Here is a 19,444-nt window from a genome sequence, read left to right as displayed (position 1 = left end):
TGGACGGTTCTCACTGACACGCCCCCTTTGTGACAGCGGAGCAGAAAGACGCTCACCGAGCCGACCGGGTGTTACCTGGGCCGGGAACCGGTACCTGTTAGGGGATTTTGGCTTTAAGCACAAGTCGTACTGCTCCTTGGGTTTGGTGTTGGTGGCTTCCTACAGCTCCTGCTGAACGCGGAGACAGAAGTGTGTGCAGGGAATCACGGGTTTAGTTTCTAGAGAAAGCGAGGAGAGAAAGCGAGGCCTTTTGTTCAGGTCTTGCAAGGTAGAAACTGAAGGGTCAGATGTCTTAGGCTTTTTTTTTTTTTTTTTTTAAAGAGAGAGAGAGAGAGAGAGAAAGAGAGAATTTTTAATATTTTATTTTTAGTTCTCGGCGGACACAACATCTTTGTTGGTTAGTGGTGCTGAGGTTCGAACCCAGGCCGCACGCATGCCAGGCGAGCGCGCTACCGCTTGAGCCACATCCCCAGCCCCAAGGCTTGACCTAAGACTTTGAGGCCTCTTGTGGACTTATAACGCTTGTTTACAAACACAAAGACTTAAAGTAACCTCGCCATATCCAACAAAGAATCTGGCTCCATTTGGTCTTTGACAATTGACAGGGTTGAGCCTTCCCCCAAACACTTGGTACTGGTACTAAGTGGTAAAACCCGAAGCCCTAGCCTGGGAGGAGAAACTTTCTCTAGATAAGTCACAAGCTATGAGATATGTTCATTAAAACTATGAACTGTACATTTTGCACTGGATGGATATCCATCAATTTGTGCACCTAGAGAACTTTGGAATGCAAATGGGTGTGATATTCATAAGGCGATTAATTCCCGTTTTTTCTGCCATTAGAGAAAACAGTGAATAAACCTTAAGTTGGATCGAAACTCCTAAGGCGTTTACTTATTTATTTGAACAGTTTTATATAATGCATACTCACACAATACATCTAATTATAGGGTAGAATTCAGTGGCTTTCAATATATTCACATATACATACAATCATTAGTGCAGTCGATTTAAAAAAAACAAAAACTGGAGATTTAATCCTGGGGAGCCCCACCGCTGAGCTAAAGTCCCTTTTTACTTTTTTTTGTGACAGGATCTCTCTAAATTGCCCAGGGTGGCCTGGAACTTGTAATCTTCGTGTTTCTTACGCCACGCTGCGGCTATTCTGCTTTTTGAGAGTCTTGCTGGGTTGGCCACATTGACCTCGAACTCCTTGGGCTCAAGCAAACTCTAGGTTCCCTGCTTCATTCTCTACAGTAGCTGAGACTACCAGGCACAGGCCACCACGCTCCGTTAATTACCATCATTTTAGAACATTTTCAACACCTCATAAAGAAATCCCTTCATATGGTAACCCATAAATGTATATCATTATGTATCAATTTAAAATTAGGGGCTGGGGGGTGAAGTTCAGTAGTAGAGTGCTTGCCTAGAATACTAAGGTGCCTGGGTTTCATCCCCAGAACAACAACTACAAGAAATAAAGAAGAAACTCTATGCTCTTTAGCTCTCCATCTCCTATCTTTTCACTTCTTTATCTAAGCCTCTAGGCCAGCATTAATTTACTTTCTGTTGCTATAGCTTTCATTACTTGGAATAAAATCACATGTGTTCTTTGTAATTAACTTTATTTACTTGTCATAATTATTTCCAGTGACATTTGTGTTGTAGTATGTATTAATATTTGCACTCTACTAAGTTTTCCACGTTGCCTGGAACTATTGATCCTCCTGCCTCAGCCTCTGAGTAACTGGGATTATAGGCCCTTTCATTTTGGGCTCAAATTTATTCATTTTGTTAACCTCAGTGAACTTTCTAGTATCCAAATAACTCATTCGCTTATCCATTCATGTCTGTTTATAACATTTGGTTGTTTCATTCTTTTAAACTATTATTAAGTTTGCTATACACATTCATGTACAGTTTTTCAATGGACATTTAATTTCATTTCTTTTAGAGTGGAATGAATGGGACTCCTAGTACTTCTATGTTTAATCTCCAAGAAACTAACAGTTTTCTAAGAAGGCTACTGTACTAGATTCCCACAAGCAATGCATGAGGATTCTAATTTTTTTCATATCTTCAGCATCACTTGTTACCATATTCCCTCCCCCTTTTTTGAAAGGGGGCAGTGCTAAAGATGGAACCCAAGGTCTTGCACGTGTTAGACAAGTGCTTTACCTCTGAGCTATACCCCCAACCCAGAATCTTTTTGATTCTAGTCATCCTAGTGACTGTGAAGTGGCATTTTTTTTTTTTTTTTGAGACAGGGAAGGAGAGTAGTCTCACTATGTTGCCCAGGCTGATCTTGAACTCAAGTGATCCTCCTACCTTGGCCTCCAAAGTAGCTGGACTACTAGTGTGTGCTACCAAACCTGGCTTCATTGTGGATTTTTTTCTGTTTCTTTTTTTTTCTTTTTTTTTGGCAGTACTGGAAATTGGACCCAGGCGTGCTCTACCACTGAGCTACATCTTCAGCCCTTTTTGTATTTTTTTATTTTGAAGCGGGCTTTTAAATTACTCAGTCTGACCTCAAATTGAGGTCCTCCTGCCTCAGCTTCCCAAGTAGCAGGGTTTGTAGAAGTGTGCCACCATGCTAGACCTTCATTGTAGTTTTAATTTCCATTTCCTTCATGGATAATAATGTTCAACATCAGTGCTGGGGATTGAACCCAAGGACTGGAGCATACTAGGCAAGCACTTGACCACTGAACCACGCCCCCTAGCACAACATCTTTCTTTTTTTGGGAGGGGGCACTGGGAATTGAACTAAGGGGCACTCAACCACTGAGCCACATCCCCAGTGCAATTTTGTATTTTATCAAAGACAAGGTCTCACTGAGTTGCTTAGTGCCTAACCTTTGCTGAGGCTGGCTTTTTCACCATCCTCCTATCTCAGCCTTCTGAGCTGCTGGGATTATAGGTGTGTGCCACCCAGCCCGGCCCCAAAATCTTTTTAAAAAATATTTATTTTTAAAATAAATAAAATAGTAATTGTGCATACTTATGGGGTACGGTGTGACATTTCAGTAAATGCATATAATGTTATGATCACGTCAGGGTAACTGACATATCTATCATTTCAGACATATATGATTTCTTTGTATTGGAAGATACTCAGCATTTTTCATTTGCTCTTGGTCATTTGTATATCTTCCTTGAAAAACTGCAAATCGGCCTGGTGCGGAATCCTCTCTGGGCAGCTCCGCCTGCAGCCCCTCTTCTCCCAACTGTGCAGTGACCCATGGAGGGTCACTGTGACGCCAACTCCTTCAAGGGAGTTGTGCATGGGAGGAGCTGCCTCTCTCCCCAGCTCAGAGCAGGATCTCAAATCCTCAGCCCCACCACGCTCTCCCCAGTGCTGGCTACAGATCCCAAACTTCCAGTTTCCGACCCATGTTCCAAGTTCCATCCTCTCTCCAGTAGACATTATTATTACTTGTCCTATATTAAATAAAGTTTATAGAAGACCACTGGTTTAGGACTGGAGTTGTGGCTCAGCAGTAGAGTGCTTGCCTAGCACGTGAGGCCCGGGGTTTGATCCTCAGCACCACATAAAAATAAAAAAATAAAATAAATGTATTGTGTCCATCTACAACTAAAAAATAAATATTTTTTTTAAAAAAAGACCACTGATTTGTTCTGAGCTCCTGAACTAGGTCCAGCTGACCACACCAAATGGATTTACTCATACACAAGTTCCATGTCAGCAAGTCCAATCTGCCAAGAAAATCAGGAGACAGACAATGGCCAGATCCCCAAATGGGCCAGTGTTAGGCTGGGTGATTAAAAAAAAAAAAAAAAAAAAAGCCCCTTTTGCTTTAACCTTTCTGTGGAAAGTAACTTTAAACAGAACAATGGGACTTTTGTTCTCTCTCAGCCCTTTTCTGCCTTTAAAGCCCAAACTCCTTCTGCTCAGCTCACCGAAGCACACATTCAGATTTATAGAATCTGTTTTAGAATTGCAAATAAAAGCCAATCCGATCCGATGTTTTGATTTGATTTTGTCATCTATGCTGATTTTCAAACTATGGCACTGTTTTTTGTTTGTTTGTTTGTTTTGTGTGTGTTTTAATTGTTTTAGTTGTAGTTGGACCTTTATTTTATTGTATTTATATGGCTTGTCATCTGGTAGTATGTGAGGAACCTGTAGATTAGTCCCAAAGGAAAGTGATAAGTGTAAAAAAGAAAATCACCAGATGAAAAGCCTCCAGGAAAGCTCTGAGGGTACAGAGCAACAGGATAAACACTTTCGGAAATCTTTGTAAATTTGGTAAAAAGGAGAAAGTTCACCATATTTGAAATAAGGTTACTCACACACTTCCTTTGGCTCAGCTCAGGGAGGTTGGAGACTCTACAGCCCAAAACACAAGACTCTTTCTGCCTTAAGTTTGCACAGAGAGAGCTTTCCTCCTGAGAGGTGCAAACTTCACTCTCTCTCCATTACCAGCTACCCAGGACTATGCCTTAAATATGGGAGACAGAGTGAGAAGTGAGAACTCCCTTCTTCCAAGAAGCCTGCACTTGATTCACAGAGGCTCACACTTGAGTGTAACATGTTTTAAATACTAAGATCAAGACTGCTAAGATCAAGCTGGGAGTGTAGCTCGGTGGAAGAGCATGTACAAGTTATACAGAAAATAACACCCAACACAATAGGGGAAAAAGTGAAAACTCACAAAAGAATATAATAAAACATCACATACTTATAGATTGATGACAACTATTTATTAACAAGGAAAACTGAATAAAGCTGTTTTTGTCCCAATTTTTTAAAATTAGCATTTCCCATAAGAAAGCTGGAATATATAAAATAGGTAAAAGAAACCAGTAGAAAAAATTTCAAGAATTAAACTCATTTTCCAGTAGCCTATTAATCACAGAACAACTAAACTGTGTAATAATGAAGACAACCTGCAAATAAGAAATACACATCAGATTCATACACAGAACCAGCATGGTTCCAAATGGTGAAAAAAAAAAATTAGCTGACTTAAAAATAAAAACATTACCTGTTAAACTCATTATTTACAGGTACTTACAGAATGATCTCACTCCTGTGCTAATTTGCAAAAGGAGTAGAAGTCCATGGTCCACAGATCCACTTTAATGATAAATGTGGGAAAGTGATAAAATAATAAATACCTTTACCATTTTTACAATATTTCTTCAATGCTGGGAATTTTCTTCAGCATTACACACAAAACTAACTTCCACTTGAGCTTTCCATATTATCTTTATAGGATTTTCACAGGACTCAAAATATTTGTTAAATTGATTTTTTTTGTTATTTTAAAAAATAATTAGGATTTCAATTCACTGTATATATTTTTTGAATATTTCTTTAATATTACATAGACATATTATCTTTAAATACAATATTATCTCAGTGTAAACAACCTAAAGGGGAAAAAATTTGTTTTCAAAGACCCAGACAAGCTTTGGATTCACACTGAAATACTACCATGAACAGTTTGAATTCATTCTGTATTCCTACATATTTTGGTCAGAATGTGGGACAATTGGAGGCTTTTCTACAACACTTATATATGCCTTTGAACTGAACTGGAAGGATGGAGGGATTCTAACACCCTGGCATTCATAAGGTATTTCACCATTATGCATTCTCTCATATGCTGAAGTTTGTGCAATGAATAAAAGTTTTTCCACACAGGTTTCTCTCTTCCATAAGTGTGACAGTTAGAAATATGCTTTCCCACATTTATTCCCTTCATAAGGTTGCTCTCCAGTATGAGCTCTTACATATATCAGAAAGTAAAACTAAAGACTTCACCATAAATTTTTGCCATGTTTTCAAAGGAACCGGGAAAACTGAAGATTTTACTTTGCTTTTTATTCAAAGAATTCTTCTCCAATATAAGCCCTTGCATGCATTCCAAATAAGCTTTTGAAGGTCTGAGGCTATCCCACATTCATTACATACACAGGGTTTCTCTCCAGTGCAAATTCCTTTCTGTACTAGGAAAGTGAACTAGGACAGAAAAGGTCTTCGTGAATACCTTACATTTAATTTATAGTATCATCCAGTGTATGTGATTACTTGTCCTGAAATGTCTGAAGAAGAAATGAAGGCTTCCCCACACTCTTTAGCAACAGAACTCTAAACAACATGAGCACTTTCATGCCTTAGAACTGCACTGGGAAAGCCAAAGGCTTTCCCACAAAATTTACATTTATAAGGACCAACTCCAGTGTGTCTTATCATGTGTCCTTGAAGGCCTGAGAGAGAAATGTAGGCTTTCCCACACTGCTTACATTCATAGGGTTTTTCTCCTGTGTGACTCCTTTCATGTTTTCGAACTGAAGTTGAACAAATGAAGGCTTTGCCACAATGTTTACATGGATAAGGTTTCTCTCCAGTGTGAGTTCTTTCATGTTTTCTAAGTGCACTAGGAGAGTTGAAGGCTTTTCCACATTCCTTACATTTATAAGGTCCACCTCCAGTGTGCCTTATCATGTGTCCTTGAAGGCCTGAGAGTGAACTAAAAGCCTTCCCACACTCTTTACATTGATAGGGTTTCTCTCCAGTGTGAGTTCTTTGATGTCTTCGAACTGAAGCCAAGCAGCTGAAGGCTTTCCCACACTGTTTACACTGATATGGCTTCTCTCCAGTGTGAGTCCGTTCATGTACTCTAAGTGAACTGGGATACTGGAAGCCTTTTCCACACATGCTGCATTTATGTGGTCCACCTCCGGCATGTGTTATCACATATCCTCCGAGGCTAGTGAGGGAAATGAAGGTTTTCTCCTGCTCCTGACACTCATAAGGTTTCTCTCCAGCATGACTGCTGTCATCAATTTGCAAAGAGCAATAGTAACTTGAGGCTTTCTCACATTGCTTACACTTATATGGCTTTCCTTCATAGTCCTGATATTCAAACAATTCCTGTCCAGTGTGGGATCCGATTGGACTGTTAAGGGATGCACGAGGCATAAAGACTATCCCACACACACTACATTCATGTAATTTTACTCCAGTTGGGATTTTCTTGTTCAGATTATGATCTGGAATCTGGGTGAAGATATCTCCACATTGACTATTTTCTTCACTTTCTCTGATTCTCTCTATAATATGATTACTGTTTAAAAAAAAAAAAAGAACATATTAACTACTAACAATTTACCTTTATACATTTTTGATATGTATTAAACTTACTTTTAAAAAAAGTTTATTATATGTGGTGCAGAGAATAGAATCCAGTGCCTCAGGGCTGAGATTGTGGCTCAATGGCAGAGCGCTTGCGTCCCAGGTATGAGGCACTGGGTTTGATCCTCAGCACCACATAAAAATAAATAAATAAAGTTATTAAAAAAAAAAAAAAAAGAATCCAGTGCCTCACCACACATGCCCAACTCTTTTTTTTTTTTTTTTTTTTTCCTTTTTTTGGTCCAGGAATTGAACCCAGAGGCACTTAAGCACTGAGCCACATCCCCAGACCTTTTTTAAAAAATTATTATTTATTTATTTATTTTAATTAGGTATGTGACAACAAAATGCATTTTGATTCATTGTACACAATTACAGCACTTTTCATTTCTCTGGTTGTACACGATGTAGCATTGCAGCATACGCACAGTCATACATATACCTAGGGTAATGATGTCCATCTCTTCCATCATCTTTCCTGCCGCCATGCCCAGACCTTTTTTTTATAATGAGACAGGGTCTCACTAAGTTTCTTAGGGCCTTTCTAAGTTGCTGAGGCTGGCTTTGAACCTGTGATCCTCCTGCCTCAGCCCCCTGAGCCACTGGGATTATGTAAACTGACATTTTTATTGTTATCAGAGAAAGTGAGGGTTTTCTGCCCTGTCTAAATTATTTGAAAATGAACAGATTGAATGGTCTGCAAGAGGACTTAATCTCATCTATTAATTAAAACAGCAATACTCAGTGATATTTGCAGACTCTAATAAATGGTTTCTATTTTTCAAACATCGAACTTCACACTTGAATACATATATAGGTGAAATTTTTCTGAATACATAAAATTTGGAGAGGGGCTTATTTATTTACTTACATAAAAAACTCTATGACAGCTGGGCTCGGTGTTACATGTCTGTAATCCCAGCGGCTTGGGAGTCTGAGACAGGAGGATCACAAGTTCAAAACCAGCCTCAGCAATGACAAGGTACTAAGCAACTCAGTGAAACCCTGTCTCTAAATAAAATATAAAATAGGTCTGGGGATGTGGCTCAGTGGTAGAGTGCTCCTGAGTTGAATCCCTGGGACCAAAAAACAAAAACAAAACAAAACAAAACAAACAACAACAAAAAACCTCTAGGACATATTAAGATGCTTTGGTAAGACTGCTTTCTCCTTTCATTGTAAATTACCTTAAATTTCTCCCCTGATTTCTATACCAATCTTCAATGTTCTGATCCCATTTTCCCCCTAGAAAGTAGAGCCAGAAAAACCATTATGAATTATTATAACTTAGAGAAAATGTCAGAATCATTAATTATTACAACTTAAAAGGAAACATATTATATTAGACTCTAAGTTTCTGATGAGTTGCAACCATGCCAGTTTATTTACCACAGTATTTCCTTTCCACGTTTCAAATCATGAACATCACTGATGGGCAAGAAACACTTGCTCTTTAATTAAGTAAAGAAAAATTGTCTTCCTTACCTATAAAGGCCAAGCTCATAAAGATTTCCCCAACAACATCTCTGTAGAGTTCTCGCTGGGCATGATCCAACATAGCCCATTCATCCACAGTGAAGTTCACAACCACATCCTCAAAGGTCACTGAGTCCTGAAACATCCCAGACATGTTTACAGAGGAAAGGTGAACTATAGTAAAGAAGGTCTGCATTTAATTCATATTTAATTCATATTCATTTAATTCATAAATCATACATGGTGGTACATACCTGTAATCCCAGCAGCTTGGGAGGCTGAGGCAGGAGGATTGCAAATTCAAAGCCAGCCTCAGCAACTTAGCAAGACCCTGTCTCCAAATAAAAACTAAAAAGGGGGCAGAGGTTGTGGCTCAGCGGTAGAACGCTCGCATGGATGCACGAGGCCCTGAGTTCGATCCTCAGCACCACATAAAAATAAATAAAATAAGGTATTTTAAAAATTAAAAAATAAGGGCTGGGGATGTGGCTCAAGCGGTAGCGCGCTCGCCTGGCATGTGTGCAGCCCGGGTTCGATCCTCAGCACCACGTACAAACAAAGATGTTGTGTCCGCCGAAAAACTAAACAATAAATATTAAAATTCTCTCTCTCTCTCTCTCTAAAAAAAAAAAAATTAAAAAATAAGTAAATAAAAGGGGGCTGGGGCTGTAGCTCAGTGGTAGAACGCTTGCCTCGCACATGTGAGGCACTGGGTTCGAGCCTCAGCACCACATAAAAAATAAATTAATAAACAAAGATACTATGTGTCCATCTACAGCTAAAAAAAAAAATTAAAAAAAAAAAAAACCTAAAAGGGGCTGGGGATGCTGCCTAGTGTTGAAGCACCTTGGGGTTCAATACTCAATAAAAAAAAAAAAATTTTCACTGGGCCTGGGGTTGTGGCTAAGTGGAAGAGTGCTTGCCTCACATGTGTGAGGCACTGGGTTCAATTCTCAGCACCAAATATAAATAAATGAATAAAATAAAGGTCCATCAACACTAAAAAATATTTGAAAAAAAGAATTTCACATATAATTCTGTGGTTTCTAAACATTTATGGTAAGTGAATGTGGGGATCAGAATTCTAATCCTAGCACCAAGAACACATAGAATCAATCTCTATGTTTAAATTGTGGTCATAGTACAAGTTTTATTGCTCTCTAATGGCAGAATCCAGAATCTTGGAGAAATAAGAGAGATGCTGTACAAAAAAACTGCTGAGGGCCATTGCCAAATAGGAATGACGCATCGAAATTTCCTTGCCAGCGTATCCCATGTTAAATGGACTTGCCTTGGAAATTCGCTGTGACATTGCATGTGTGTTTGAGAAAGGTGACCCTGCTCAAGGATGAGGGTGGATCCAGGTTTAGGGTGTATCCTGCAGATTTTAGGAAGTATCCCATCCTTGAGTTTAGGGAAGTTCCAGGTTTAAGGTGTACCCTGCAGGGGAATAGGGCGTATCCTGCTGCCTCAGGCATGCCCGATCCTTGAGTTCCCGCCCGATCCTTGAGTTCCTGTTGAGTTCCCCTTGAGATTCAGAAAGTATTGGAAAAGAAAGCCTCGTGGAGTAGGTGAATTGGGCGGTGGCAGAACTGGGGTTTCCCCAGAATGTGTGTGTAGAGGCCGGTGTGAGTTCGGGAATAAAGAATTGCTGTTTGAATCTACAAAGCTGTGGTGGCTCATGATTCTGTGCCCAGCCAAGACATTGGCATTTGGTGGTCCGTATGCGGAACGTCTGAAACTTGGAGGTAAGTGAAATTGCTCGCCCCTGAGGGAAGGCGAGAGAATGGGTGACCATTTCAAAAAACAATGTGTTCTTGTTTTGATTTATTTTGTTTTTATTTCAAGCTGCCTATCCCTAGAAATTTCTCAGGCAAACTGGGAAAAATAGTTGGCTCAAGGTTTGAAGTTTGTCAGCCCCAAGGAAGAGAAAATTGATACAGCGAATTTTTATTCCATTTTTGTTTCATTCAGTTGCGGTTTTGTTTTGTGTTATCTTATTGGGTTGCGTTATCTTTATAGTAGATTAGAAATTAGTAAAAAACAAACCGAAAAGGTGTTAAGTAAATTGTTAGAGGTTCAGACCATGGAGAAAGACATTTTAGATCAAGCAAAAGAGAAGTTCTCTCGAGCTAGTCAGACAGAGGAAGAAAATTTAAAGGAAAAGGGGTTATTAGGAAAAAGGCCACAACAAAAGGCTGCTACTAACTCCGTTGTATCACCAGAGGGCGTAATTCAACCAACAGCTCCATCTACAGCTGAGCGACCCTCAACTCCCGTAGTTGATGGACGGAATCCTGAGGCAGGACCCCAAAGATTAGCATGCCCTGTACTTGAGCAGGCAGGAGGGCAACGAATTCACCGTGCTTTAGATTTCAAAACAGTAAAGCAATTAAAGGAGGCTGTAACAACCTATGGTCCACAAGCACCCTTTACCATAAGTATGGTCGAATCTATTACCAACTTGGGGATGACACCAGCAGATTGGGCTAACATGTGTTGATCTGTGCTAAATGGAGGACAATATTTGTTATGGAAGGTTGCCAATGAGGAATTTTGCATGGAGACAGCTAGGCGAAATGCAGCAGCGGTTACCCTCAAAGAAATCTAGATATGTTATTAGGAAAGGGACCTTATGAGGGTCAAAGACAACAAATTGAATATGATCCTGGCTTATACGCACAAATTGCTGTAGATGCAGTTAGGGCATGGAAAACTTTACAGGGGCATGGAGATTTACAAGGTCAATTATCTAAGGTAATACAAGGAACTAATGAACCTTACGCTGAATTTGTAGATAGGCTTATTCAGACAGCTTCTAGAATATTTGGAGATACAGAACAGGCAATGCCATTTATAAAACAACTGGCTTATGACCAAGCAAATCGTTGCTGCAGAGAGGTCATTAGACCATGGAGACATGAAGATTTAAACACATATATTAAATTATGTAGAGACATTAATGAACAAGGGCAAGTCTTAGCAGCAGTACAACAGGCTTTAGATGCCAGGCCAAAAACATGCTATAATTGTAATCAAACAGGACATTTTAAAAGGAGTTGCCGTTTTTTGGCAATGAAGCCTGATGCCTTTCTCCACGATATCGTGGGTAAATACCTGATCCTTGTCCGTTTTTTGATAAGGGAGTACCTTCTATGGTGGTTTGAGAACGGCATTCATTAGCCCAATGTCTCCCTCTACGGCATCGTGGGCAAATACCCGGTATTCTATTCCTTTGATTTCTAGTTTTATTAAACCCTCCTCCTATCTTAAGGGAAGACATGTCTGTTTCTCCTCTATTTTATAACCCATTACTCTTCAAAGATTATAGAGTAAACCTCGCTTACAGTTAATGGGATCCCGAGATATAATGTAATTAGAGTCTTGTGTAGATTAATCACATAAAGGATTGCCAATTAGTGCGTATAGCAGATATGAATTCAGAACTTACCTTGCAGAGAAAAAAAAGCAATCAGTGCTATTTTATCTATTTAGTTGTGTAAATACTTGGGAGTACACTCTGGATTTCCAATTAAGTCACAGTATGGACAACTGTTTCCATGTTTTTCTTTTGTTCCCTCTCTCTCTTCCTTCTCTGGCTGGCTGTATTTTCTATGCTGGGCATGAATTCTGGGCACCATGCATCCTAAGCACATGCTCTGCCACTATGCACTCACTCCTAGCTCCTGGTTTAAGTCTCCAGATACTCTGTGGAGAGGGGAAAGGTGCCGCACTCTGGCTGGGCACAATTCAGGAGCCACTTGTCAAAAGAAACAAACTTTATTAACCACACACGCCAAACAAAACAGCTCTTCAGGAAAACCTTCAGAGCCCAACTGCCACCACCGGCTTCCCACAAGCCTCTCAACCTCCCCCACTCCTCCTGCTCTTGAGGCCAATTGGCTGGGTCGCATGGGCGGAGCCAAAAAGTCCCCCAATGAGCAGCTCCGTGGTCTGAAAGGGCGGGGAAACAGCCCAAGAGCATCACCGCAGAGGAGCCAATCAGTTGGCAGCTGGAAGTTGCTGGGCTGCTGTGAGCCAATCATCAGCTGGCAGCTGGAAGTTTGCTGGCAGCTGGAAGTTTGCTGGGGCCCCTTCGGCTGTGGCTCTCAACAGAAAGGGACTGTCTTGTCTTCCCTAAGATTCACTCACACTGGCATCACCAGGGTTTTAGGTTTCCTCATGGCAATGGTTATAAGGTTAAGGGCTTCATGCTGAACCTGAACTTGAATTAACATCTCTCTGCAGTGCCCCAGGGGTGTTTGAGTGTTGTCACCTATAAAACCAAGAGTTGGGATCTTGTTATGATAGTAGCCCAAGGAACTATAGCAGCAAAAATACTTAAAAGGCCTGGTGAACCTCCTGCTGTTAGGATACTGAATTTGTCCTGCTATCTAGTAGTTTTCCCACCCTTCTCTTTCTCTAAATAAAGGCTCTATGTGGAGAGGAGGATCATCATATGGGCCCACCTTTTTTAAAAAAATATTTTTGTATTTGTCAATGGACCTATCATTTTATTTATTCATTTATATATGGTGCTGAGAATCAAATCCAGGGCCTCACACATGCTAGGCAAGCGCTCTACCACTGAGTCACAACCTCAGTCCGGTGGGTCCACCTTTTGCCCAGGAAATATTTCCACCCTCACAACTCCCACCCATACCAAGGCCACCCTGGCTTTCATCCTGAAGATACAGACAGAATCTGGCTAAGACATCACCCAAGACAGAATTAAGGAGGGCCCCCCACCCAACATTCCTGCTTCTAAATGCCAATATCTTATCAAAACTGCCAAATCAGGCAGGGGGTATGGCTCAGTGGTTTGCCTAGCATGTATGAAGCCCCGTGTTTCATCCCCAGCACCAAAAAAAAAAAAAAAAAAAAAAAAATCTACCTTCTTAGCTTCATCCTGGTTTGAGAAGGCTCAGCTATTCCACCCAGAGCAGCACAGCTCAAGTGAGCTCCCCCAAAAGTGGTACATTGTCATAAGGCAGTGATTCAGGTCTCTGGGGAAGAGCAAGGTGTGTAATGGCTTGAGAGGAAAACAGCAGCCTGGCCTGCAATTTAATTGTGGTTGGGGATGGATGGGAGTTCCAGGGGCTAAGCCAGAGAAGGGAGCCCCAAGCTTTCTGGGAAGTTGGTCCAGGAATGGATGCAAGGGAAGAATAAAGACAGAGGCTTTAGTCTCAGCAATCACACATCAGAAACTGGAGTCTGGCCAGATGCAACAGCATAAACCTGTAACCACAGCTACTCTGGAAGCTGAGACCCAGAAGCTGAGTCCAGAGGATCATAAGTTCAAGGCCATTCTGGGCAACTTGGTCATACCCTGTCACAAAATAAAAAGAGCTAAGGATGCAGCTGAGTGTGCAAGGCCCAGGGATGGATCTCCAGTACTGCAAAACAAGCAAACCAAAAAACAACCGCAAGAACTGGAGATACAGCTTAGTTGGTAGAGTGCTTGCCTTGCATACACAAGGCCTTGAGTTCGATCCCCAGAACCACACACAAAAAAAACACTAGAGTCTGACTACTCATACAATGAAGAACAGAGACAGGGAGAATATGCATTCCCAACTGCTTATTTTTACATTAAAAAACAGAGAAAATGCACAAGGAATTAACAAAAGGGCTTTCTTAAATATTTATTTTTTAGTGTTCACAATACCTTTATTTTGTTTATTTATTTTATTTATTTATTTTGTTTATTTATTTATTTTATGTGGTGTTGAGAATCGAACCCAGGGCCTTGCGCATGCCAGGCAAGTGCTCTACCGCTGAGCCACAACCCAGCTCCCAAAAGGGTTTTTGTTGGAAAAGTTAGAGCAGGAGCACAGGATATGTGGTAGTGAGTCCTCTCAAGTCAGACTTCCCTCTTGAGGGTTTTATAAATCTCCCTGCATTATTTACTGTAAATTAAGATAAATTTATGTACACAATGCTTTGTGTTACTGTTTAATACTCTTTTTAAAAAATTTTTTGTTTTGCAGTGCGGAGGGGTGGGCAGAAAACAGAGCTTCCCACTTGCTAAGTAAGCTCTCTGCCACTGAGCTATACCCCCAACTCAATACTCTATTGACTTTGGCTTCTAAAACGATTTTGTGTGTGTTGCTGGAGATCAGATCCAGGGCCCTGAGTATGCTAGGCAAGTGCTCTACCATTGAGCCATATCCTCAGCCCCAAAAAATGATCTAAAGAAAGAAAAATTCACCTGAGAACTTAAAATACATCCTCCCATCACTGAGTCTCTCATACCTAAAAGTGTCAAAAATTGTGCTGTTCCAGAATTTCCTTGACTAACATGTCTCTTAATCTACAGATTCAAACAAGAAACTAAAATTTACACATAACAGAAGGAATAAAATTACAAAGTTTAAGGAAACTATGTTAAAAGAAAGCAATATCCCATGAAGGAGTCAAAATAACAAATAAATGCAACACTGAATCTGTTCAGATAAGCAAACTGTTTCCCATTCATTCATAAGGAAAAACCACATACTGAGGGTTAAAACATTCCCAAGTCTGGGGTGGCCTTTCATAATTTAAATATAACTCCTAGCATAGGTCAATCCCTGGAGATGGAGGGCAGGGTACCTGGGCAGCCACAGGAATGGAGTCCTCTTCCTAGATGGCAAGGAAATACCTCCCATCCCACATAAGCCTGTTCTCATAAGTGAGAAAACTCTCAGTTGGATTCAGTTTAGGGTTTGAATCAAATAAATCCCCAAATTTATTAACAGTTTTTCCAAAACATAGAAATCCTGATCCTCACTGATTTTCCCAGTATGCACAATTAACACTGTATGTGCAACAAATTTCTGGACACAAAATTCAAAAGGATCTATATACAGACCCAAGAATGAGCCTCTGTCACCTATCATGCATGTGGATGCCCAGTTTTCCAGTGCTCTGCATCTTTACTTAATACAAAGAGCTCTTTCCTAGGTGGGTGTGAGCAGGCAGGACACCTGCCAGGGGACAATCCCCAGAAAGAACCAGTTTGATCTTCCATTACTTCCCTCTGCAGGCTCAAAGGTAGCCTTAACTCAGTATCACTGGCCTTGGGCTTCTGCCTCTGAGTCAACAAGTAGCTTTGAACAACCATTGATAATCTAATTAGCTATATAAAGAAAAGAGGTTTTATTTAACTCATAGTTCTGAAGTTCACCGCTGATTTTTTTCATGTGTGTGATGCTAGGGATGGAACCCAGGGCCTTGCCCATGCAAGGTACACACTCTGACTGAGCTACATCTCTCTTCCTCCATTGATATTTTAAATGATACAAAGCCAGTGTTTGAAGAATCCAGCAAAATCACTCAAACCTAGTATTCATGGAAAGAAAACTGTAATGTACATTTGCCAACTCAGCAAGAAAACCTACAAATATCCAGATTTTTGTTGTTTTTCAGAAAATGAAGGCTTCAGTTCACTCTAAAACATTCACGTAGGAAATTATTTTGTATACAATTAATGATATTTGAACACAAGTTTGAGATCAGGCTGGGTAACTTAGCAATACTGTCTCAAAAAGATAAATATATAAAAAAGTCTGGGCATGTAGCTCAGTGGTAGAGCTCCTGCACACACAGGACTTTGATTAGATCCCTGGCACTACAAGAGAAATAAAAATAAAGATGAAGCCAGGTGTGGTAGTACACACCTATAATTCCAGCAGCTAAGGAGGCTGAAGCAGAAGGATCATAAATTCAAGGCCTCAGCAACTTAATGAGACCCTGTTACAATTTTTTTAAAATTTATTTTTTAAGAGGCTGGGGGGCTAGGGTTGTGGCTCAGTGGAAGGGCGCTCGCCTCGCAGTGTGAAGCCCTGGGTTCGATCCTCAGCACCACAGAAAAAATAAAATAAAGATATTGTGTCCAACTACAACTAAAAATTAAAAAAAAAAAAAAAAGAGGCTGGGAATGTAGCTCCGTGGTAAAACACTGCTGGGTTCAATGCCTAATATAAAAAACTAAAAAATAAAGATGGAATATAATAGGCTCTGATAATTGGAGAAAAAAATGTAACGTAAGCTAGGACTCTTTTGTTTTATTCTGAAATTCATGTCTTTCTTGACTCTAGGAAATATTTTGTATTGTCTTTCAACCTCTACTGATTTAACTACTACTGACATTTACAGAAAACTGAATACAAAACTGAATACATAAACGAATTCAGTTTTCTGTAAATGTCAGTAGTTAAATCAATAGAGATATTCAGTTTTCTGTAAGTATCAGTAGTAATTAAATCAATAGAGGTTGAAATGCCAAGGAAGGGCAGGGTTGATCTACAGCTGAACTTAAAGGCAGATCAGTCTGGAAGATTTCTAAAGAAGAACCTCAATCCAAAGGAGTTCCCTTGAATGTTCCTGCCCAGTAAAGATTATAAGAAGGGGCGCATGCATCTGAGAGACAACAGATCCAAATGGTTATTCTCTTGCTTTCCTTTCAGGTAAAATACTAACAAACAAACAGAGAAAACAAAACCAACAAAAAGAAAAAATGTCTTTACATACAGACATCCATGGTACTATGGGAAAATTATAATTAAAACTTCGTGTGTAGAAAGGACAAATAGTTGAACTCGATGCTGTGAATGAGAGAGGGAAGTTACCATTTGGGAACTTGGAAAGGGTATTGGAAATCTAGGGATTTACTGCCAGCCCTAGGAAGACCTGGGGGGGATTAGGGTCCTAGATTTGAGACTTCCCCTACATTTGGAAAACTCCGGGCAAAAGGGTCCCCCTTGGGGGGAACGGAGGGACTGCGGCCCTGCACACCCCACCTCCTCCACGGCAAGAACCCCCCACAGAGTCGGAGTCTCCCGTGACACTCCGCAGTCGCGGAGCTGCCCAGAGAAGGCTCCTGACCAAGCTAACGGGCCGCACAGGGACAGGACAGGTCGCTGGGGTCCCAGATGCCAGTCCAGCCCCATTCTCGGGCCGAGCGGGGCCAGCGGTGGACCTGGCGGCAAACTCGGAGCTTGCGCCCGGAGGCCCTCCATTTCCTGCGGGTTTCGACTGCGCCAGCCGGATTCCCGACTCCCGGCCCCGACACTCACCATTTCCGGCTTCCGGGGCGTCCTGCCCGGCGTCCTCCCACGGCTCCCGGAGCCTCAGGTCACCAGGTTACAGAGGGCGGAAGCTGCTGGCAGAAGGACCTAAGGTGGCGACCGGCCGGAAAGACCCTTCACAAGAGCCGACAGAAGCCCAGGACCAAAGCCCAAGCGACGTTGCGTAGCGACTCCCCGCCCCTCCCAGAGGCGCATCTGATTGGACAATAGCTGAGGCCACGCCCCTTCACCTAAGTGACGTGTAGGCGAACCTCCCGTGACCCAGCCCGCTTGCCGGCCTTCTTCCGAGCGGTCAAGGCCAGTCCCTCCCAACCCTGAGGAAGGGGCGAGGAAGGAATCCTGAGCTTCAGCGCGTTAAGCAGGCGCTCCACCACTGAGCCACACCTCAGCCCTAACATATTGGCATTTTAAGAATTTGTTCCTATCCCAGAAAGAAGACTGGCACCGCGTGGGCAAGTAGTTCCAGGCTGTTTTCACTTGGAGCGACCCACTTGTGCAAAGCGAGAGGGGAGCAAGGCCAGAACTGAAAGGAGAGCCAGCTTTTCTCCACCGGGTCAGGGGCTTGGCATTAAGGCATGAAGGCCATTCATGGAACTGTGATGTTCTTTTAGGATCACTTAGAATCACAGACACTTAAAAGTGACGTCAGCGTATATAATACAGTCAGCCTCGAGTTTGATCTTGACCGTTGCCAGCGTTGAGGCCTAAACCATCCCTTCCTCAATCTGCACATCTGGCACTTTGATTCTGGCAGGAAGTGTGAACTTTGCTGGCCAAGTCTGAGATCAGAAACTCTTCTCAACCAACTGCCACCTATAAGGTATGTTCTTTAAAATTGTCAGGTGTGTTTACTCCAGAAGGGTATTTCAGATCATTCTTTCCATGTGCCCCTATAAAACTTTGTAAAAGGTTAGGACACTTCTAAGGCAATTGGAATTCCTACTCTCTTTGATAGATACTAGGAAAGCAATAACAGGTTATAGAAATACAGAATGAGTCTGAAAAAAATAATAGCACATAGGATCAAAACTAAAATACCAGGCATGGTGACTCAGGCCTATAATCCCAGTGATTCAGGAGACTGAGGCAAGAGGATCAGAAATTTGGGACCAGCTTTGGCAACTTGCCAACACCCTGTCTCAAAATATAACAAGGATTAGAGATGCAGCTGAGTGGTAAAGTACCCCTGGGTTCAATCCCCAGTACTGCCCCACCGCAGGCAAAAGTAAAATGTCAGCTTCAAGGGGACAAGGATGGAACCAAGGGGAAACACGGATAAATCCTCAAGCTTCATTTGCTTTTAGCTAATGCTTTCATCACCAATTTTATGGGTCACATTAACTAACATCTCAGTCATATTGGTCATGAAGGTAGTTGTCTGTATTGTTTTTTAGGCTACTTTTGTCACTTTCAAACCTGTTGAAACCAATGACCTTTCACTTGAGCCTGCCAAGCTGTCTGATGGGTGACTTTTTGAGGTCCAAGGCCCAAAATTTGAACCTCAGAGCATACTGTTGCCAACATTTTCAGAAGTCAGTCTGGCTTCCAGCTTGGAATATGTTCAACTCAAAGGCCGGGTTCAATATAAAAGCCATAAAATTTGGTTATGCATATGTGACTTTACCAGAGTTTTGAGGCAAAGGCCCCAGTGCTAGGGGTCTTGGTGGACTATTGGTTCTGACACACATCCCAAGATTCCAGTCCAAGAGACATGCAGTTGTGAAGGCAG

At 41.4% G+C, this 19,444-nt stretch overlaps 2 long non-coding RNA genes across 3 annotated transcripts in view; one reads left to right on the top strand and one right to left on the bottom strand.

Annotated features, from left to right (window-relative positions):
* Positions 1 to 4,732: 4,732 nt before the first annotated feature.
* LOC308644471 lies at positions 4,733 to 18,892 on the bottom strand. 2 transcript variants are annotated; one of them, XR_014021012.1, is made up of 5 exons: positions 17,704 to 18,892; positions 8,899 to 9,064; positions 8,654 to 8,780; positions 8,356 to 8,413; positions 4,733 to 7,100 (listed from the first exon to the last, which is right to left on the bottom strand). It is a non-coding gene; the product is annotated as an uncharacterized lncRNA (long non-coding RNA). The 2 variants fall into 2 exon arrangements; XR_014021013.1 differs by lacking the exon at positions 8,899 to 9,064 and having other exon boundaries at positions 4,734 to 7,100; positions 17,704 to 18,874.
* The window catches only part of LOC308644473, a 28,391-nt gene continuing 27,345 nt past the window's right edge, over positions 18,399 to 19,444 (top strand). The window contains exon 1 of the long non-coding RNA XR_014021016.1: positions 18,399 to 18,535. This is a non-coding gene — a long non-coding RNA (uncharacterized lncRNA). The remainder of the gene's footprint in view (positions 18,536 to 19,444) is intronic.

This window comes from Spermophilus citellus (genome assembly GCF_964194105.1).
Source record: "Spermophilus citellus genome assembly, chromosome: 3".
Lineage (NCBI taxonomy): Eukaryota > Metazoa > Chordata > Mammalia > Rodentia > Sciuridae > Spermophilus > Spermophilus citellus.
The sequence above is the reverse complement of the archived record's forward strand: the minus strand, read 5'-3'. Positions and strand labels throughout refer to the sequence as shown.